Source organism: Diachasmimorpha longicaudata, chromosome 9 (genome assembly GCF_034640455.1).
Source record: "Diachasmimorpha longicaudata isolate KC_UGA_2023 chromosome 9, iyDiaLong2, whole genome shotgun sequence".
In the NCBI taxonomy this organism is placed as follows: Eukaryota; Metazoa; Arthropoda; class Insecta; order Hymenoptera; family Braconidae; genus Diachasmimorpha; species Diachasmimorpha longicaudata.
The window spans coordinates 4,140,136-4,163,816 of record NC_087233.1 but is presented as its reverse complement, the minus strand read 5'-3'; the positions used below and the strand labels follow the sequence as shown (position 1 = coordinate 4,163,816).

General features: G+C 38.3%; 1 protein-coding gene and 1 long non-coding RNA gene across 12 annotated transcripts in view; one reads left to right on the top strand and one right to left on the bottom strand.

Annotated features, from left to right (window-relative positions):
• LOC135165714 (uncharacterized) overlaps positions 1-23,681 on the top strand; it is a 140,653-nt gene that overhangs the window by 26,125 nt on the left and 90,847 nt on the right. The window contains exon 5 of the long non-coding RNA XR_010299558.1: positions 18,271-18,405. This is a non-coding gene — a long non-coding RNA (uncharacterized LOC135165714). The remainder of the gene's footprint in view (positions 1-18,270; positions 18,406-23,681) is intronic.
• LOC135165713 (alkaline phosphatase-like) overlaps positions 1-23,681 on the bottom strand; it is a 70,808-nt gene that overhangs the window by 26,153 nt on the left and 20,974 nt on the right. The gene's annotated exons all lie outside the window — the stretch shown is intronic.

Below are 23,681 nucleotides of genomic sequence, written 5' to 3'. Positions count from 1 at the left end.
AAATTTAATGAACTTTGAAGTTAATGGTCCAATCTGGGGAACCATTCGATGTGATATTGAATTCGAGTTGAGGAGTTGCTTGAGGCATATGAAAGTAAACACGTGTAGCTAATTATGTCACTTTTCGACGTAAATACATTCTTATGCCAGTGACCAGGTCCCAAGTCTTCAATAAGTGCCAGCGACGTCTTCCCTCCTCCCCCCCTCCCCCGTCACTGCTTTCCCCCATGAAACATAAATGGCCAGTGACAAATGGTTCGAGAGACGCCATTTAATTTTCAGTATCTTTCCCATTAGTTTCCTGTCATTGGTTTCCTGAAGATATTCTTAATCAAATTGAACAAAACAATCGCCCATTTTACGTCATTTTAGTTCAAGATAACCTCATAAACAAGTTTTGGGTGAGGGAGTTGCGGTCGAACTGGCGCAAAGTACACTTATCGATGAATATAAAGCTGAGCACGTGTATGTCTAATTTATCTGACTGTCATAAACGGTTTATTACGTTAATAAACAGTCGTGAAAGTACCCAGCACGTCCCATAGGTTCTCCATAAATATTCCTACATGAGACATAAATTGTCATAACAAATGGTTTGACCAACACCACTCCATCTTCATTATTTTTTACATAAGTTACTGCAAAATGATAATAGAAAATGTCAATCGTTGTCAATAGTTTTCGCAGAAAATTGTGCATCAAAATTAAAAAAAAAATTATCCGTTTTACCCCACTGGGTCTTGAGATAACTGCAAAATCAATCATTGAATTCGGGAGGTGCGGCCGAGACTGCGCCAAGTACACTTATCGACAAATGCAGAGGCACGTGTATACCTAATTTATCTAACTGTCGTAAACCCTTTATTACGTGAATAAATACTCTCGAAAGTGCAGAGCACGTCCCCCAACTTCTCAATAATGACTGCCAACGACGGGTGTTGCTGCATGAACCATAAACCCCCGAAGACACAAAATGGTCCATTGTACCCCGGCCATGTAATCCGTGAGAGTCTATTCCAAAAGGGCCGTCTGGTGCTTTACAATTTAATTGACTACGAGGGAACGCGAAAAAAGAGAATTGCGAGAGGGGAGGGGGGGGGGGAGGAGGAGGAGAAGAAAGCGATCCGCGTTAGAGGGAAAATAAAAGGGTAAACAAAAACAAAAATGTCTCTCTCGGTTCCGTGAGCGTCAAACGGACGAAGAATGAGGGAGAAAAATCCGATTTTACGGAAATTAGTTTATTCTTCCGGAGAGATGCGACGGGTGAGAAATTGTTCTATTGAATAGTCAGATAAATTCAGAGGAAAATTAGAAATGAAATAAATAAAATGTTCAATAGACAGTAGCAGAAAATAAATGTTACGTTTTCAAGCGTATTGGGGGTAGGATAAAAAAAAATAGAATGAAAATGAAATTAAAATGTTTAAAAATGTGAATAATCGAGTGAAGTTCAATGAACTTTATAACTTTACGGATACGGAAATAAATTTTAGGGAAAAAGTAAATCTTGAGGGGGCGAAGTTTAACAAAAGTCGTCCGATCGATGGCTCACATCAGAGGAAGTGAACTATAATTTTTTTTATTGCAAAAACATTGATATTAAGTGTGCAAAAAGCATGATATATATTTATACCAAACAAGTATATTCAACAATCCATTTTTGTTCTAAAAACTTAAATAAACTTTTGTCACACCGCACCACATCATTTCGCTCGAAGGTCAACTATCAGTGTTCCCCCTCCACTCCCGACTCCGAGAATGCCCGACGGCTCACGAGGAAGGTCTCACCCGTCCGACCGTGACCATTAACGTCTCCCGAACTGTCAAAATTGCCCGCCAGTTCTATAAAAAGCATTCAAGGTCAAACAATTTTATATTCACTCGCACAATAATTGTGGAACTTCCACAAAAATCCTTCTCCTTTTTTGTAATTTTTCCGTCATAAATTCAAAAATGTAGTGCCAGATTCAAAATTAATCTCTTCGATTTCCACAAAAATAATCCATAAATGCCCCTCGCTCATGGATTACGTGAACACTTACGGGATTACGGGGAACACTTACTGGATTTTTACCGATCATTTCTCCCCGCTGACGATGTTCTTTATACGACACTAAATATCCTTCACATCGGATGCGACCACTTGACCCAAGACACCCGTTAAGTCGTGTTCATGAATGTTGTTGATGTACGGTATATTCACTTGTTGAACAATTGATGATTCCGGTAAAACGACGGATTGTTGACTCGTCAGCTTTGATGGCTGATAAAACAGCCTAATTAATTCACCGTCCGTTACAATCGATAATAGCCGGTGCCAGTATCGTTTTAATGGCCTATGACAGCAATGGAAAATTAACCCAATCACCCGCTTGAAATCGAGACAAATTACCCTGGTCTCCTGCTTCTACCCGTGTTATGTCCAAATCAAGGTATATGGTCTGATAAACTTTTACACATAACATCACTCCTCATTAGCCGTATAAATTGTAACGCGAGACGCAATTTCCAGGGGTGACGGTTGATGGTAAAAAAGTGCTTGGGTAATTACAATTTTTTTTTTTTCGGGGTTATTTATTTTTTTTCGGGCTCTCTTTTTAGGTGGTACGAAAATGCAGAGGATCCTGGGGATTTTCCTCGTGTTGCATTACACTTTGTGAATATGAGAGAATTGCTCCGAAATTTTTCGCGACACAAAGTCCTCTTAGAGAAAAAATGTGGATAAAGAGGTTGGAAAAATGGGAGAGATATTAAGTTTTTGCAGGATGGGATGAGATTACATTTTAATTATCTTCATTTTAATGAACTTAATTTCAATCAGAGAATGATCCATTTTACCCCATGTGCTGGTGAAAAAATGAAAAATTATGAAATGTTGAGGGACAGAGAGCGTCTGGCTACTTGTTGGCGTTCTGGAGGGCTCGGAAGGATGGGGCAGAATGGTGCGATTTCAATGAAACTTTAGGTTTTTGTTGGTTATGAGAGGAGCTGAAAAATTGCTCAGAATTTTTCAAATTTCACTCTGCCGATGCAAAGTTATCGTTAATTGAAAATTATTGCGTACGCTTTAGATCATTATGGGGTAAAAATTGTTGCCCGATTGGGTCTCGTTAAAAATGATACGATTTTGAAAAATTTCCAGTTTATAGTAGTCCATTAAAAGAGCTTCAAAACCACTCAAAATTTTTTTCATTTCACTCAGCCAGTACAGAATTATGAAGAGCTTTAATTTCCCACCAAATGCCCGTGCGTTACTTCAATGGAAAAACTGTTCCCTGATCGTTTCAATTTTCCACGTTTCCTCCAATCAATTATTTTTCATGCCACTCACACACCCACCCCTGTGTGGACACCACCGAGCGATGTACCCCCAGTTTCTCATTAAAATTAACGGCACGTCAATTACGAGATTCAACAGTTAAAACGAAAGAGAGAAGTTCTGGAGAAATTAAAGTACTCTTGCAATCAGACCTAGATATTATGCTCACTCAATTTTCCCCGGTATCTCCCGGGCTTTTCCATCGACTTTTCCAGCTAATTTTTAATTTATGAAGATGAAATTTGTGGGGAAAAATGAAGGGGGAAAAAAATTGGCAAAATCGTAACGGGTAAAATGAATGGAAGAGAGGGAGGAAGTGTTCGAGTTAAGGTTCAATGGAGGAAGAAATGGTTGAAAATTCAAGGGGGTGACTTCCAAGTTTCATTCCAGTCGCTTAATCGCGCCGTGATTCAGACCGATATAGGGATTGAAGTCGATTGATGGAGGACGGGAGATTCAATTACCGTCGGCTGAATGATGGCACTATATACGAGCTCAAAGTTCCAATGAACTCGTTCTAAAACTTCAATTAAATTTTTAGTGGCCTTTTCACGGCTTTCCCGAGGGGGGGGGGGGTGAGAGGGGGGAACAAGGAAAATGCGTTTGGATAAGTGCGAGAAATGGAAGTGACATAATTTAGTTGATGGGAAAATTCACCGCAAGAGATAATTGCCAATCGTCGATAACAGGGTAATGGCTGAGTGAAATTTCAAAAAATCTCTGTCATTTTGAAGACCACATTATGCAGTAAAAATACCTAGAAATTTATTAATATCCCATCATTCTCATCGTCCTGACCCACTTTAAAAACTCCCGGGAAGCACATGCTGTTGTAAACTCTAGCGTCATCCCTAGTACAGCAAAAAATGATTTTTCAATTTTCATAATTCGTCTTAAACATGATTCAGCAGTTGGAACAATCTCCCCTCGGTTATTAATCCTTTTGGATTTTTTTTTAATACAAAAAGGGACCGTAGTTTCACGTATACAGACGTAAAAACGTCCGCGAAGAGGGAATTAAAAGGATGAAAAAAGGAGGAAAAAAGGAGGAACGCAGCTTTCTCCTGTGCTACATCATTTACGGGTCAGTGACTCCCTTGAATCTCGATAAATAACAGCTATATGTGATATATAAATGTGAAATACATTTGGGAGAAGCACTGCCACAAGGAGCCACTCATTAATCTGTGAAAACTGGTGGGAGGAGGGGGGGAGGGGAACTGAGACATAGAATCGCTTGAAACAGATGAGGAAAAATTGAGCTTTTCGAGTGGAAAAGTTTTTCATCCACTTTCACGTGAATATTTCGTACCATGTGGGGTGGGAGTTTGAAAATAGACTCATTAGAGAGCCAGGAAAGTTTTTTAACAGATGGAATGAAACAACATACTTTTATCTTGATTAGATAGCGATTAAACGAAACAATAATGAGATAGAACGAAAGAAGGATTCAGATAATATTTTTTTATCTTTAGTATTTAGGAGGTAATGAAGGGTCAAATGAGTTAAATGAGCGAATCCGGTTTGACCCACTTGACCTACTCGCCTGCCTCTTCCAGTTGACCTTCACAGTTGACCCTTAAACGCTATTGTTTTTCAACTTTTGACTTTGGAAAATGGTCTTTAGGTCGCACTGATTTTGAGGGTCAAACGAGAGAGAGAGTGATGATGTTTGCTTGACCTTCCTTTGCCCTTTTCACCCTCTCGTTTGACCCTCAACATTGATTGACCCTTAAACCACGGAATTTATTACCGGTTCACCTGATAATCCCTAAAACGTGATTTCTTAACTGGATGCGATGGGTTAAATAATTTTTCAAGTCAGTGTTTATGGTTTGAGGGATGAGAAAATGGGTTGAGGGTCAAACGGGCGTCCGAGACGGAAAGTCGAGGGAGAAACGCGAAAGATAAGAATAATCAGGCGGGTTAAGCGCTGTCAAAGGTTTAATTAAGTCGATGGTTTAGTTATGTCGCCCATCTCTTTTATTTCACCCTCAAACTATATTCGATAATTAACCAACAAATTTCGTTATCATCCCCCTCGGTCCACTGTCTCTTAATTCGCCCGGACACCGGGGCCGCGGTACCATAATTTCTCTCCGAATTTAAGAATGGAGTTCTTCGTACAGAGAACAAGATTATTTTAATCCTCATGTCCTCCAGATATAATCAAGAGCCCTCGAAAGCATGAAATTGTTATTATGCTGTGTTGTATGTTAACCTAAAAATGTGAGTTGAAAAATTCGTAGCAGTGTTCAGGACATGTGAAAATCCGTGGGGAAAATCTGACAGCTTTTGTTTATACTACAGCATTACAATGCACCTGGGACAAAGAGCCCCTCGAGGCTCTAATTTGAGTGGAAACGCCTCTCTTTCGTGGGGTTTTCGGGCGGCGGAGATCTAGGTAAAATAGGATTCCAACGTGGGAAACCAAAAAAAAAAAAAAAAAAAATGAGGACAGACTGAAAGGGTAGAACAAAAATCGTGGATTGAGGGGACTATTCGGCATCAACACTGTAATAACAAATAGTTTTTTCATTTTTTTTTTTCAAATCGTGCCCGCTCTTCCTGTCTTTGAGTGAGGAAGGGGATGTGAGTGGAAAACGTGGTGATGTATATGAAAATGTTGAAATTGTGAGTGGTAAAAGGGAAGAGGTGAGTTAATGATGTCTCTCTGGAGCCCCTCGACACTGAGGGTTTGCGTTGCGTAGAGAGGACGGAAAGATAAGATGGCTGACAGGGGGAAATATGATGAAGTGTTTGGAAAAGAGTGAGCACGTGGACTTTGAGCCTTGGCAGGTGAATTTGCGGCTGGCGGTGGAGAGAATTATGGGATGGGACATGTGCCCTTTCAGGGCTAGGGAATGAGGGATTGTCGTTGCTTTTGGGGTCGGGGGTGCATCGGGGAATTTACATTTTCTCATGGGATTTTCATGGAAATGAAAGAGCTTTCTTGGTCACAAAATGCTGCCAAAGCGTACGCTGTAATTTTTGATTGACGATAACTTCACATCCGCTGAGTGAAATTCAAAATTTTTTCGGTCATTTTGACGGCTCTTTCAGTAGCTACAAAAACTTATAATTTTTTTTAAATCGCACCGTTTTGCCCCCTTTTGCGACCCTATTCGTGATGTTGCAGAATTCAGCCAAGAATCTCTGGAAAAAATTTATCGACTTTCAATCGTCGATAACTTTATATTGGTTGAGTGGATTTTAAAAACTCTTGAGTCGTTTTGAAGAGTTTTTCACGGACTACAAAAGTCTACAATTTTATTTAAATTGCATCGTTCTGCCCCACCTTTTTCAATTCCCTGCCGAATCTCATAGAATCCGAACCACTGTAATAGACCTTGTTAAATTGAAGTCACTTTTCGATCCTATGGTAGATCTTTCGCTTTATCGTTCCATGTCCATTCCACTTCTTCCATCATCCCATTACTGAGAATAATCTACTTAAAAAAATGCAGAAGACCTGAAAAAACCGCCAATACCCTCAAAGTTTTCACGATAAATGAGAACCACCCGGCAATCAAAAGCAATTGATGTCCAACCGAAATTTCTCTCTTCCCTCGAAATTACGTCATTTCCCTCTCAATCTCATCCTCCCCCCTCCCTTTCTCTCACTGTTACGAATTGAGCGAAACAGCAACTGGTTAAAAATTACAAAGTTCCAGGCAACAAGAGTTTTTTTTCCCACTTTTACATTCACGCTCGAATAACTCCAGCGGATTGAGTTTTTTTCCCCCCCCGGTAAAATCGATGGAAATTGTGACACGAAAAATCCCACCATCACCCGATACTTGGATTTCACGACCATCGAACATTTCCATGATGACAAAACGAAAAAATCTATACAATTCCGCTCTTCAATTTTTGTTTTCTCTCTACTTTGATTTTTTTTGTCGCTGTTTCACGCTTTTTTACCCGACGAATTTTTCTTCCTGGAGTTTCGACAATGGTCAACCCAGTTATCCACCCCATGTCTCTCTGTTGACACGTATTGTATGACTGTACCACTGATTTTAACCGTGTCTGTAAGAGCTTTTGCCTTTCAGCTGCTGGAGAAAATGAAAATAAATCGAAATCCCCTCCCTTCGATTTTTCTTTTCCGGAAATCGAACTTGTCCAATGAAGTATTTCATCGTTCGGGCTTCCGAGAACATGAGGGCGATTGCAGGGAATTGGGTAGAATGGAGAGATGTCACGTGATCAGATTGAAGGGTCAGGGGGGGGGGCTTTTTGAGGGGACAAAGGATGAGTTTTTACAAAAAAGAGGCCGATGAAGTAGTCTCCAGTTTTTTTGATGGAAAATAAGGGACGTTAGGGGTGGAGATAAGGCTTTCTCATAATAAATAAGAGAAAATTATTTTTTTCTAACAAATATAAATAATTTTTCGTATATTTTTATGATAAAATGATTTTTTTTGACAAATTCTCCAACAGAGAATCAAGTTGATGTTACACCATCGGCCAATTTTTTAGGGTTATCTCGAAATTGGGGGGAGATAGCGAAATTTTTGTGATTATCTTTTTTGAAAAGCAAATACAAAGCTACAGAAATGGTGATGATAAAAATATCGCTATCTGTCTTAGATTACGAGATATTCTCAAAAAAAGAGATTACAGTAGTACGAAAAAATTTTGGTCCGGCTTTTTTGGGTGAATTTTCCAAGATGATGGAGTAAAATGGGTTAATGGGGGATGGTTGATTTTTTGGGGTAATTAGAATTCCGTGAACGTTCTAATGAGTTAATATTTTTTTGATGTATTTATCCCCGTGGATTTTCACTCCAACGCAAAGTGAAATGGCTCGAGTCTCATTTCCGTTTGGACGAAGTAAAACGAAATTATATTTCTGAGAACGAGCCCGGGAATTTCTGTCTACCAAGTAGAGAGAGTACTCGTGATTGGATTATTGACCATGGTTAGTAGTTGTACGTGACCAAGCGTAAGCGTTGGCGATACTGGGTGATCGGACGTGAGTTTCATCCACTTCGGTACTCATAACCAAAACTTAGAAGCAGTGAGTAAACTGTCTACTAAGCTGCAGTATTCTCTGATTACGGAGAAGACAAATGGAATGTTGTATAAGTATGTTGATGAGTGAAGCTTCAAGATGGTGCAGTATTTTTTTTACATTATTTTGGTGATAAAAATTAATTGATGATTGAGAGTTATTGCTGACACCCCACAAGAACCTCTCGAAGGGAAAAGTATTTTCTCTATCTGGCCTGACTGAAAACGATGGGATTTGAATATATTTCTAGGTTTTCATGGTAAATGAAGAAACCTGTGGAATGACTCAGAATTTTTTTCATTTCACTCTGCCGATGTGAACTTATCGCTGGTTGAAAACCAATATTTTTTCTGCCAATTTTTCCTGCATTCCAGCAGCCTCCGGGAAGGAATGACAAAAAATGGGGCAGAATGGTGCGATTAAAATCATTCTATAGGTTTTCGTACTTTCCGAAAAACCCTTTAAAATGACTCAGGATTTTTTAAAATTCACTCTACCCTTGTAAACTTATCGTTCATTGAAAACGTCATATTCTTCACAGACCCTTCAGGTCTCCACAAAATGCAAATGCACTAATAAATTTACACGTTGTTCAAGCTTTCGAAAGCTTCCTAATGGACTTCGAATTTACTTCCAAGTACCTCTGTCGATGTAGACCTATCCGCCGTCAATTGAATATCATCCCTCTTATTTATTCCACATTTTTCACAAAAACCAAAAAAATTTTGTCGTCCGTTACTTCAACGCCCACCGTAACTTCTCGAATAGAATTATTCACGAGGCATATAAAAGTCTGAATACATTCTATTCACCTCTCGATTTTCCCTTAATGTCCACTTCCCCTCGGAGTCCCTGGGATTACAGTCACCTGAGTGCCACTAGCCGGTACACTTTTCCTCGAAGAAATAAAAAAGATCGTATAATGTTTAATGCCGAAAGTATACGCCGAGTGTCTCCATATCCTCAGCTGTCCTATTCTTGAGGAAAATCAAATGCAGTTGAATCTTGGATAATGGAGGTCATCTACCCAGGCCAAGTACCACTACGAGATTCAGTCGTGTCGTTACGTACGATTGTGTTGTGGTAGCTTTACTATTTGCTGGACTGAAAGCTAACCAATGGTGAAAGACAAAAGCCCAAGCGAGTCCATTGTTCCTGATTCGGTAAAAATTGATAAATCAAACAGACAATATTGTTGATTCTCGTTCCGAGGGCTTCATTCTACGTGTAAACAACTTGTTTCTATTTCTGGTGTATCGATACTGGATAGTCCAGTTAATTGCGACTGGTGTATCGCTCCCGGGAATTTCTGTTGATGAACCAGAATGAAAAAAACAACAGGAACGTCAATATTTTTCATTTTCCCAATAAATTCTGAGCTTGAAAACCGTTGGAGGTAACTCAGTTTGCTGAATTGTATTGGAAATATCATTGAATTTAGCAGTTGATTGAGAACATCGAGCTGATGAGGATGATAATGATGATAATGATGATGATAATGATGTACCGAGGATATTAGGAGTCATAAAATCATAATGAAGATTGAAACGTATTGGAGTTTACATTTCAAATTGTTTATCAAAAATTAATTAACAGTTCGATTGAACAGATCTTTGTACGATTTGTATTTCTTCTATTCTCGTGTTTCCACTTGAGATTGGAAAACATTTTTATGGGTGAAAATTCTGAGAAGTTTAGGGTGTGATGTGTCTGCCCCATTTTCTTGGGTCTAAACAGAACTGCATGAGTGGGAACATTGTTAATGTGAGTCATCAGGTCCAGGGTGTTCCGGTCGTTTAGTCTTTTCAGTTACAGTCAGTTGAGAGTTTTCAGTTTCAGTTCAGAGAATAACATAACATTCACACGTTTAAATCATAACTATCCCATTTCTGATAAAACCGAAATTGAGGAATCGGATATCAGTCATGCAGTGTACATTTTTCTAATTATCTAATTCAATTAGACCGACCGGTGAAGGGCTTCGTTATTCCATCATAATTTCTCATCATAAAATATTCTGACAGAACTGAAGTTAATGCAGGGTAAAGTGCGAAAACAACGGCTACTAGTCATATTCACTCGACCGCATGATGAGATATGCCCTTCCCCTTACCTCATCCCTTTTGCCGCTCACCTTACTCTCTTCACCCCTCACCTCATCCCTCTCGTCTGTCACCTCACCCCCTCCACCCCTTACCTTACCCCTTTCGCCCCTCATATTACCCCCTTCACCCCTCGCCTCATCCCTTTCGCCACTCATCCTCACCCCCTTCACCCCTCGCCGCATCCCCTTCACCGCTAGCTTTGTGCATTCGAGGTATGGGTATGGGTGGATCGTTAAAGTTTATTTGCTCATGGGTGCCAAATTAAGTGGAGAAGCAAATGTCTCTTGTTGTACCTCTAACCTCTCGAGCAGCATAAAATCGTTCCACACCAAGGGCTGTGTTTGTATCCACTGTGCGTTCATTTCCTCCCCCTTCATTTCTCTCTTTCCTTTTGGAAGGTTTGAAACGCGATGGAAGAGAAGCGTGGAGGGGGAGGGGGTGTGAAGGGAGGAGAAGGTGAGGGAGAAGTGGGGAGAAGGGGAAGGGTTGCATCACAAAGGGATTTGTTGAGGTGTGAAGTGGGGAAAAAAAAAAAGACGAGATGCGCTTGGGAAAATTTCAATCTTCCGTTTGCCGGAATAGCTGGCCAGTTCTATTTCTTGAAGGGATTCCACCAATTTTTGTATGTGAAAAACCGTGAAATTGGTGGGACTCTGTTGCCAGATGTTTTCAGGGATGAAAGAATCGGGGGTGAATTGAATTTTTGCAATATTATGAGAGGTTTTTTTTTCGTCGGTAGAATTTTTTTAACCGACGGAGGGAATGCGATGGGGTAAATGCGCAGAGAAAATTTTATAAAAAATTATTGTGATGGACATTAGGATTGAGGGGCGATATCCTATAATACTGGAATGTGTTTTACTTGTACATAATAATTTAAAAAAAAATGAAAAAAAAATAACGCTCGTTATCCTCATAATTCCAGAGAAATGAAAAAAAGTTCATGAAAACTCGGCTTAAGGTAGTTATCGTTTCGCGTCGCTGATAATGGAGTTCACAAAATATCTGCTCCATGAATCGTTCAAGTCTCCATCAGAATGAAAATCGTTTAACCCATACTGCCCCCCGTATTATTAAAAAAACCTGTCGTTTCATGAGAACTGGCCTTTAGCCCGTGTTAATCACTCCGTCCGAAGGAGATTTTTCTTTCCTAATTTGATAGGGTGCAAAAATTAATGGCAATGCCCGATTAGTCAAGTGTGTTACGTGACGCATATGTTTACGAGAGTTTCACATAGAGAGTATCACTGGGTGCGATTGCATAGTTGGATAATAACATAGTTTCAACAAGCCCAGACACGTAACATTCCGGAATGCACTACATACTTGGCGAACAATGTAATACGTTGGTACACACGAGTCACATGAATCAAGGATGCAATCGACCCAATGTACACGTGACATTCTTCCCTGGGAAGTCCTTGAAGAGGAAGCACTTACGAAAACGAGATCGGTTGAATGTTTTTTTGTTTCTTTTATCTCGTCCATTTAATTTACATTTGATTTTCTCGACCGGACGAGCGGTTGCCGGTAAAAAACTGGGATATTTTCCACTAAAAAAAATCACCAAATCAGAGGGAATGCCAGCCCATTTTGCCCCGTTGCCTATTGAAGAGGGGGAATTTTTTTTGTTCGATTTTTGGCGGGAGAAAATGAGAGAAAATTTCCCGTTTAAATTTCAAATTTCATCGGTTTTTTCTTGGCGAGGGTCAACCGCTACCGCCGCCATCTCCTGAGGGTCTTCCACGAGGGAATGTTGAAGTTGGGGTGGGTTTTCTTGACTTTGAAATTCTCTGGAATATTCAGTTTAAAAATTATGGTGAAGCAGAGCAGAGAAAGTCGCTGAATTTTCAGTTTAATATTACGGGCGTTGGTACCCTGTAAGTGTGTGCGTGACTATGTTATATATTCAGTATTTTGGCATTTGAAGCGATACCCTAGTAGGAGATGACGAACGGCCAACAGTGGGCCGAGGCTCAGCCCGTATTGGCCGACACTGGGCCAGTATCGGCCGATTGTCGGGCAGTTCTCATCTCCTGCGTGGGTAGACCATTAAATTGTAAAATCCCAAGACTCATCTCCTAGGACATGTTGTAAAGGAAATGTTGGCTGCATGCGGCCTTCACGTAGCTGATGCCATAATTTCCTGTTTAAAACTAGGGGTCAAGTAATACCATAATCCGACCATCAACTACTTTAGTTCGGGTTGCTTCATACAACCAAATTCATAAGAAAATTTAAACCTTAATATGGGTCCCTCTTGCCAGAAGAAGTAGACGAGACCCTGAATGGATTTGTAAAATTACTTGTAGTCCAGCTACATTCGAACACTCGAAGGAAGAAGTAGTCGCTTCTAACTTATTCTCCACATCACAAACTTGGTATAATAAACTTCAGATTTTATACAAGTGCAGCATTCCCTGTATTATTTTAAGGCGCATCCAATTAATTTCGCGTGCGCAGCATATACACGATTTCAACGAATGAGTGAAACTTTCGTGTCATAAGTTTATGCGCATCTAAACAACGGGGAAAAAATTTATGAAAAAATGGTGTGACAGCCGGGTTTAAATTTTTTTTCCCGCCCTTTTAGGTGTGCTATGACAACAGCCTTATCGATCGGCTCCGTTCAGAAGTATTTTGAAAGAAAATTGTAGATGAATATTGGCATCTAAAACAATTCACTTAGCTCCAGTCATCCATAAACGAGACATTTCTGCCTGGGGGAATATCAATGGCACTAGTAGGAAAGTCCATAGTGACTGCAAACTGTTTCTAGGAATAACTTTCATAGTACAATGGACACTCCACCGCAGCTCGGTGATCTCAATATCTCCATTTTATATTTTCCTATTGTTCGTGTACACACGGAAAGTTGGTAAAAAAATAAAATACATTGAAATTCAATGGAATATCACTTTCAGTATTTTCCCGGGGAACACTTTCCGTTATCGAATTCATGCCTTTTATTGATATTGCATTATTGAGTACCGGCGAATGAGGTGACAAAAAATCATCCTCAAGTTTCGATTCGTAACGTCTCATGAATATACCAGCAATGGAAACTTTAAAATTGTCACATTCGGTGGATCCAAAAACTTCTTTTCATGAAAACAGGGCTTAAGGGATTAAGGACGGAAGAGAAAATGACCTCATTCGATGGATCCGAGTCTTCACCATCAAAAAGCACTAATGTAATCCATTTTACTCTCGTAATTCCATTCTTGCGCTTGAACAATAGCTTTCCATGAAAATCCGCCTTTGGGAAAATCGTTTTTTTTTGCAATTACTTCCGCACTAGTGGCGCACATCATTTTTTTTGCAGTTCATGGAAAATCTCCCTCTACCCAACCCCATTATTCATCGGAAAGTTGAATACTCATTCATGAAAACATCAGTCAGCACTCAAACGTTCGAAAAAGTTATTTCAAACTGGAAAATTTTCGTTTGAAAAATTAACTAAAAATATTCACGTGAACAAAAGTGAAATATTCATCTTTGAAAAGGATTTTTGCATGTCATACAAAACCACACGGAAAGGATTTTTGAATAAAAATTATACCTCTAAAGGGCGAAACATGTGACAAAACGACAATCAACAACTTTTTGGGTGAAGTTTTTGGAAAAATGAGACTTGGCATTTAATTTTCTAATAAAACTAACCTTCCTCCCTCGTTTCATCCCCTGGAGACCTAATTTTAACCTAAAATTTCTTTCCTCCAGAAACTCCAATGAAAATTAACCCCCAACATTTTAAAATTCCTCGAAAAAAAAATTTCCATCGCTTCATGAAAATCGGCCTTTACACAACTATTTTTCCCCTCCCAATAACATCCCATCTAACAACCCCAATCTGATTTTTAAAAACTCTGCATCAAAATTTTTCCATTCAATTCCATCCACACTCCCTCCCCCTTCCCACCCCTCCAATCATTCACTCGATGATCAAATATTGCTTCATAAAAAATACTCCCGACGATGTGATAATCCCCGGAAAAATCCTCCCCCCCATTAATTCCCCTGAGCTTCCAATGAATCAATTTACAAAAAATAGCAGCAACACAATAGTAACCACCAACAGTGAGTGAAATTTCGTGCAGAATAAGCCACGGAATTGAATCGATTCAACAACACCCCCATCCCCCCTTACCCCTCCCTCATCTCACCCCCTCATCACCCTCCCGGAAATCCCACACGGATATTGAATACAAGAGGTAGAATTATATGTATTGAGGTGTCTGGGGTACCCATAACCTAGTAGATATCGCTCTACCTCCCTTTACCATCCCCCTCAAACCCCCCCGGAAAATTCAACGTGCGGTGTATACTCGGCAGTGGTAGTTGTACCAAAATAGCTCGTATAATTACGCCCAATGACAATACCAAACGCTACGGGATCAACAGCCCGTTGCGGTCTACACATCGGTGAGCCGTGTAACTCCCAACGTCACCCTTCACCCATAGGGTCCATTGTTATCGAGGCCTCCAACCAGGTTAGCATTCACCGTTGGTGGCCGTCCTTTAAACTTTATACATTATTTTGGGTGGTGGGTACCTCCTGATGCCTATGGCGTTTGTCAATTTCAGGTACCGGTGGTGCGTCAATATCCGGGAACTGGGGCCGCTCCAGATGAGACGATTAATTCTTGGGGTTTTTGTGGTCAGGAAGGGGGTTTCTTTTTTTTTTGGGTGGGGGGGAGGGGTCAAAGGAGAGTGCTGTTGGGATTTCAAGTGGAATGACTGGTGGGGAATAATTAATGGGGAGTGATTGACGAATTAATGAGGTAATTTTTTGAGGATTTTTATTTATTTATTTGAGGGGAGGGGGAATGGGAGATTTTTGTACGAGTGGGGGGAGGAGTCTTTAGTGGGTGTATGAGAAGAGAAGTTTTTAGGGGTAGTGTCGGTGAAAAAATTTTTTTTTAGATGTTGTGATGTCACTTTACCGCACTGAGTGATAAAATAGGACATTTTAGGACGAGTTCAGAAATAGAATATTTCGGAATGACTTTTATAGGGGTTTTTCCGCTAGGGATTGACATTGGTCCTTCCTACAACTGGAAAAAGTAAAGATCAGAACGGAAAAATAATTTTTAACGCGTCAAATATTTTATAGCACGAGCCAAAATCGAGTGATAAAATCTCTCAGAACTTTTCCACCCGTGAGAAAAGTCAAATTTTCTGGACGACGCGATGACAACCCAAAAATACAAAAACAAAATGTTTTTTCGAGAAATTCTTCTAACGAGAAAAAAATCTTGAAACTGAACACGGTCTTTCCAAAAATATTCATTCTTCCCAAATCGATATTTGTTTAAACATTGTCCGCCTCAATAGCTTCGAAACCTGAACCAATTCTCGCGTATGATTTTCCGAATCTCTCATTAAATAGCGATTCTCCCGATCTCTCGAAAATCATCTCGATTCGCCTGTCCCTCACACAAGTCCCCCCTCTCAAAGATTAATCCACACGCTAAGTAGAAATCCCCGTGTGTCGTCAGACACTCCATAATTGATGAGAGCGCCAGAGAGGCCGTAATGACATGAAGCCCAATCGCGTCAAGTATACGATTACGCGTACCGATATGCACTGTTGACTCGTTAACGTCTACCCGTAATCATTCATCTCTCAATACATTTCTCAGTCTCTAGATCATTGAGGGGTAAATTCGTTTGACGTAACTGTTAGAAACTGTCACTCTCGCATTTGTCGGAGATAAAGGAGCTCACTCGGGTGAATTCAACTTGAAATGATTCTTAGTATCAGTCGGTTCGTATGTCATTAACGTTTAATTAGCGTTGCAATCTCCCTCTGACAGACACGTCATTGTTCTATTGAACAATTCAATATGATGAAATTTTCTTTTTCAAAAATTCATTCTCATTCATTTTTTTTTTTCGTTTAATTGCAGAATCGTTAATGGGAGGGTTTTTAGTCATGTCTCCAGGGCACTTGTTATCACTCTTTTCTGGTATATTTTTCATTCATTAGCATTGGTATTCATTCGGACGGATTCAACGGTGGAAATGGAAAAAAAAAAATTGTTGAATGGAGAGGAAAACGAGGGAAAATGATTGCATTCAATTGCTGGGAACTTTTTTCCCTTGATTTTTTGAGAGAGTCAGAGGTACTGGGTGGGGGGGGGGGTGTTTTTAGGGGGTAAAGAAGTCAAATTTAAGGTCGTGTATGAATTCAGGTTCGGTATAAATTCAGGGTTTGGATTTGATTCAATTAATGGAGAGCTACAATCAGGTTTAGTCATAAATTTGTGTCCATGAACGTTAATCTCTACAAATAATTCAGATTCAGGTACGAATTCAGGTATTACCTGCATTAAGACGTCACAAATGGCGTTTATGTCGATGTAGTTCATATATTGACTCAGGTTTATGTGTAAATTGAGGTTCAGGTGGAAGTGGCATTTGGAAGTATTCACATTTTATAAGGAATCATAATTCAGGATCACGCATGACTTCAGGTTTGACATAAATTAACGTCCAAGTTGCGGAAATCATTAGGCTCAGTCATAAATTCAGGTTCAGAAACCTGAATTTCATCTATGAATTCCCATTCAGATATAAAGTCAGGTATATCAGGTATATCAGGCTGATTCAGGTTTCAACGTGAAGTCCTGCTTGAAGATATTCAGGTTTAATCATGATTCAGGTTCAGCAATAAATTTATATTCTTAGCACTCAACTTCAGCGATGAGTCAGGCATAAATTCGGGTACACCACCAATTGAGTTTCTTCAAAAACTTACATTCTTATCTGAGTTAACATCGGATATGATTCAGGCACGGGTAGCATCCTGATTTAGGTACATAATTCAGGTTCAGGATGAACAATCAAGCTGAATCATGAATTCAGGTTCATAGACGTGATGTACCGCCATGAATTCAGGTTTTAATAAATTAATCAGGTTGAATCAGATTCAGGATTCAGGTACTCATGTTTTTTTCAGGAAAATTGCACTTTGTATTTTCTTTTGAATAGACTCGAAAATGTGGAATGCAATTTTTATTTTCTCTATCACTTAATATGATTGGGAAATTTAACTCTTATTTTTCGCATGCATAGAACAGTCCCCCAAATATGTTCAAATTTTGAACACATAAATTATACATCTAAATTACTTCCCACTAGTGGTCTTCGAAAATTTATAATTGGATTCTCTATATATTCCTCGACATACATACATGTATACCAAACGAATATTGTGTTAAAACGTCGAAGTAAATAACATCAACTGGTTTACTGCACACAGTTAATCTTTCGTTCTCTCAGCACTCGCTTCTCTCTTCCTCTATACAATGCCCTCATTCTCTATTGTTTTGTACGTTTGTATACGATGGAATAAAAAATCTATCCATTACCCTTTCAATTTCCATATTATAGTGGGGTAATGATAGGCATAAATGCCTATATGGTACCTGAAAATTATGAATTCCTATGATTTACTGTTATTGGGTGAGCTTTGTATTTATATTTGGTTAATGAATTGTAACATTTTCCACCGAATAAATTCGGTATAAATTGTGATCTTGCAAATTATTTAATCATGAAAAATCATTGTTAGAGATATTGTTATATATAATTTTGCTAATTATATTTGTTTTGGATAAATAAATGTCCGATATTTACATTGGAACATCCACTTTAAATTCTGGTCAGGGGAATTTTCAATTTGCGAAATTAGATTTTTTTCTGTTTGTTAAAGGGGAATAATTGAGGGCTTACAGGGAAAAATATAAATAATTGACGATGAATGTTTTGCGATAATTTGATGTAATAGCATATGTGTAAATAATCTACCATTTTTGTTTCAGAATCTCATTCTTATTAAATCGTGACGGGAGTGAATTAAAGCCCGTTCCCCAGGATCTGATGGCCTCAACAACTGGTGTGTTATTGAGGCTCCGAGTGAGTACAATCTCCCTTACACGCCCAACATACGTCTCCTGGTAAGTACCCATTCTCTTACTCTATCTTTCTCACTCTCATTCTCAGCTTCTTATCGCTAAATTATGCGTCTGCACGTTTTATCGACGGGGGCGTAGTCACAGCCGAGTTTTATTCAGCTGTTAATTTATTTCTCGTTAACGGTGAAGCACCGAAACAAGAAAGAATTAGGAGAAATTTCGAGGGCCCCGTGGCCTCGTAGAGACGGTAGTCGGTGGTGCCAGCCGGAGGGGGAGGGAGAGAGCTTCAACCCTCCGTGAGATCTCAGGAATTTTTGCACGAATTCCTACAATATTTTGAGAATGTCAGGACTTTTTTTATATTCATTGAATATTCCTGGAGTTTTAGGAATTTTTTTTGGAATTATAACAAATATTGGGGGAATTCCAGTGATTGTCGCATGAATTCCAATAATATTCTGGGAATTCAAGGAATTATTGGCAGAAGGATCATTCAAGGGCTAAAATATTCTTGAAATTTCCGGAATTTTGTTAGAATTATTAAAAATATTCTTAGAATTCCAGTGATTGTTGCACGAATTCTAATAACATTCTTGGAATTCCCGAAATTGTTGCACGAATTCTACCAATATCTTTGGAATTCCATGAATTGTTTGCAGAAGGATCTTTCACGTGATTATAATTTTACAAATTCTCGACAGAATTCATCATAAAATCTTGCACTTCCAGGAATTACCTACAAGTTCCTTTAAAATCCTCTACAATTCTTGCAACTCTGGAAATTCTTCTCAAAAATTCCTCAAAAATTCTCCAAATCGCCAAAACTGTCACAAAATTCACATAAATTCGCGCTCAAATTTCCGTAGACAAACTGTCCACCCAAAATTCTCGATTCCCCCACCGGAAATTTCACACTACAACAACTCCCGAGTGAATGAATAGGCCGAAATGAAGAAAAAAAAATCAAAATTCATTTTTTAAAGTAAATTCTCGTTCCATTCAATAACCTGCGCGTTTTTCATTCTTAACCAGCGACTGGCACTGGTGAAAACATTATTTCTCGCGTCATTAAATTCCTGGTACTTTTCATCTCATTTGTATTCGCTGATGTAGTGCCGTCTGAAGTACACGTTTCTTTCAATCTTTGAGCGGAATAACGTGTGTACATACCACCACTCTTTGAAAAATCCTCAACCACTGCCCTCCCCCCTCCCCCCTTTCCCCCGGAGAAATGCATCGTTACGATTTAAAAGCGTCGGGGAATTTCAGTGAGTGAGAATTTTTTCATTTCATGCGAAATCCCCGGAAAACCGGCAGCCAGAAGAGATGTGAAAATTACAGTTTTCACAATTTTTTTTTTTTTTTTTCCATTCCCAGATTATTATGTGAATGTGCTCACGTTCTGTAACTCACGTGTAAATTTCTGATATTTACATACCGGGGTATTTACACGTGAGCCCACTCCAATGTTGTTCTTTAATCGTTTTATTTCATCCTGTCGTAATTAATCGAGTTTTTTTTTTCGCGACTTTTCCGCGAACCTCGTGCAATCTTTTGTTATAACTTTCCGGAGAATAATTGCGGTTTTTAGTTGAGGAAATGAAAATTGTTGAACTGCACTCATTAACAAAGAATTTAATCTCGTTGGGTAAATAGGGTCAGAGTGGGAGAGTGACTGCATTACGAAGGTTAGAGTGTGACGAATAATTAACGACATTGAGAGATGTTAATAAGATATTTTGACGAATCATATTTGATTATTTAAATATTCAGTTTGGAATTTATTCATTGACTCTGACGTCTTGCAGGTATTTTCTGATCATTACTAATCAGTAATAACTTGATAATAGACGTTAATTTCTATGGAGAAGTTAATTAATTATTGTAATTCCCCGATTTTTCATTTCTTAATTGAATTAAATTGAAAATTAAATTAAAAATTCGTCTGGTTTTCCAATGTAGATTGAAATGATAAAATAATACAATAATAAATGTCACAGATTATTAGTTCCTTAGTATTCGTTTTTTTCAATCATAAAAAAAAGAAACTGTTGCTCCGGACGTCAAATAAAATTTAGAATTTCATTCCCACGTGTTCTGGTGTCTCGAAAATATTTATAACGAGAGTTAAAATTTAATTTTCCGCGTTACGTTTTCAGTTTGTCGTTCAAGTAAACTGAATACAACAAATTGTTTTTCATCTCTAACGAGACGCAACTGAAATCATTATCCAAAATTTATGAGCAATAATTTTTTTATCGCTCCTGAGGCATTAAATCTGCGATTTAAAAGCAATGAAATTTTTATTAAATTCTTTAATATATTTACAACTTTTATTGTACCCTGACAACAAACATTTTTCCAATGAAATTTCAGTTGGCACCGTGGTGAGGGCTTTTTCAATCCTCTCGGAGGTTCATTACACTTAAGGACCGAGATAAATACCGTAAACAACTCAGGGAAGGGTGATGGGGTGATGGGTATACTCAGTGCTGGTAACAAGTATAAATCATTCCTAAAAATGAGCGTCGAAATGCCGGAAAAGTCCACTTGGAGAATTGCCAGAGTGACCTCAGCTCCCAAACCCGTACGAAGTTAAATAATAATTGTCCACCCACTGCCGTGGGCTGGGCGAGGGGGTGACTTTCTATATACGGCTGACCGCATACACCACCAGCTTGCACGACTGAATTATTTTGTCGATGAAATATGCCTACGGCTACGTGTAGTCCCGGCACTCTGCGATTTGCGAGGAAGACGTGGGGTCAAGCCGTGGTTCAATATTTATATGAACTTCAATAAATTATTTAGAAACGTTTTAAAGGGTAAATTACGTTTTAAAGGTGAAGTGATGAATAATCTTATATGAAACAAATATATTTGCCAGAAAATTCTTATTAAAAATATATAAGGAATTTATAAGAAATATGTAATTATATGTAGTTCTTATATGTGGATATAGCAACTAGAAAAAAACGTACTAAATTTTGATAATTAATATTGATCTAATTGAACAAATGAGAAAAAACTTGCTTAATTTTGATAATCAATATTTTTTTTCTCTCTCTCTCTCTTAAATATCGAAAAAATTCTTTAAAAATTACGTTCCTATTATGAATTTTTTCATTAAATCGTTCATACTTTTTGAACTTTTTCCCAAAATTGTACTAAAAAATTGCGTAACTGTCCCGTAATTTTTAACATATTTTGTTTTGACTTGTAAATGACGGAACAATTACGTAATTTTTCAAAAGTTTTTGACGATGTTTCTGAAAAGTTAATGTTTTTTGTTGAACCAATACAATTTATATATTAAGAAAAAATTATTCCATTGGGTATTCAACGAGCAGTTTTCCCCCAGCAAATTATAATTGTGATTCTCATTACGAAATTTAATTATGATTTTTTTTCTAATTAATACTGTTCCAAAATATATTTTTCATTGCGAAATTGACGATAATTGGAGACAATTTATTAATCAATAATGGCACAGAATGTATTTACAATTGATCATAATTATCGGAGTGACAATATGCTAGTAATTATTGATTGATTAAAACTTTTTTTTTCTAATTATTGACACGGGGAATGAGATTGTAGTCATCATCGAGCAGTTTTTAATGAATATCTCGGAATTTAAGAAATATAGGGAAAAAATCATTATCATTATCATTATCATTATTTCTTAAAATAATTTTACTCCTCAACTTCCATATATATTTTTTGATTATTAATCAATTAGTCTCACTGATAGTCATTTATGGCCAACAATTATTAATATTGAAATGCAAAATTATTTAAATACCCCCTTACAATCTCTAAAAGGAACTACTCTCGACGAACAGTCAAAAGTATCGCGGACATTAACACAATTACTCAGTCTTACTTGCACTTGAAAATTAGCTGGTACTGTTCATGGTAGGGGAGTAGGACGGGGTGGAGGGACCGAAGAGTAGAAAGTTTCCGCGGAAGTGGTGGTAAAGGCCCTAAGGAGGATGGGCAAAGACATTAATCGAGGTTTGAATTCATGAATACAAAGTGTTTGCGCCAGTTTAACTTTCTCAGCTTCCACACCCACTGGTCTCTGGTAGTACTCTCCTCTGCCCCCCCCCCCCACCCCCCGTCTCCCTCCCCCCTCAAAACCTAGTCAACTTTGTTACGTGGATTATGCGTATCAAGGGAAAGTTTTCTATGAAGATATCAAGTTGATACAAGTAACTCTTCAGAGATCACTTACAGTGAATTATTCTTTTAAAATCGGAGCCCCGGGATATTTCGGAGATTTTCATTTCAAATTTCCCGCCAATTAGTGGACGTATGACATTCGCCTACAATTAAAAGTGAAAGGGATGAGGATAGCCCAGGTCGATTTTTTGTTTTTCCAATTTTTCTTTACTTTATAAAAGAGAGGAGGGAAAAATTATAATAATTAAGAATTGCAATGAGGTCTTCATTCGGAAGAAAAAAAATGTTTTCAAATTTTTTTTCATCTTCAAAACCATCGAGTGCCTCCCCACCCCTCCATTCACAAATCAATGTGAATAATAATCAGGCCAAATAGTTTTTTTTTCATTATTATTTGTTAAATCTTCCACATTTCTCCAACTTTCCATTTTTAGTTCCATTATTTTAATGAAAATAATAATGATAACAAAACTATTTTTTTTATTCGTCATTTCCTTTGATGTTGCACATGTCTTCTGTGTTTTACATCGACTTCTGTCTCCTTCCCTCAATGCCTTTTTACTTTCTTGCATTCCCTTCCCCTGCGGTGCCATGGGATCGACATTTTCCCCAACTGCATTTACACAAAAATCGAGGGAAACCCTGGAAAACCCTTGGCGTATCGTCGGTCGGTAATGTAGGGTCCTGATTTACCCTTCTGTCACTAGATTAGAAAGATAAACTGGCTCTCCACACTCGTGTCTTCCGCGCCGTAATTATAATAACCAAACTAAACAAAAACTAAAATAATTTCACTCATTAAGAAACAAAAGGGCACATGAAAAAATCGTGAAATTTTTTTCTTTCACACACATAGAGCACACAGACAAACTGCACCCTTAACTTGTCCCTCATTGGTTAATGTGTTCGTGGCGGGAAATTCAAACAGGGCCCGTCAAGCACGCATTCAATCTCATCATAATCTAAAAGAATAAAAAAAAATATATTAAACTCCCTCAATATTTTTCTTATCAAAATACAGTATCGATTATCTATTCATCGACAACATATCGTATTCATTAATTTCCATCCCGGTAACATTAAAACTGTTAACGTTTAAAGCCAGCCAATCCAGTGGCAAGTAAAACAGGCTT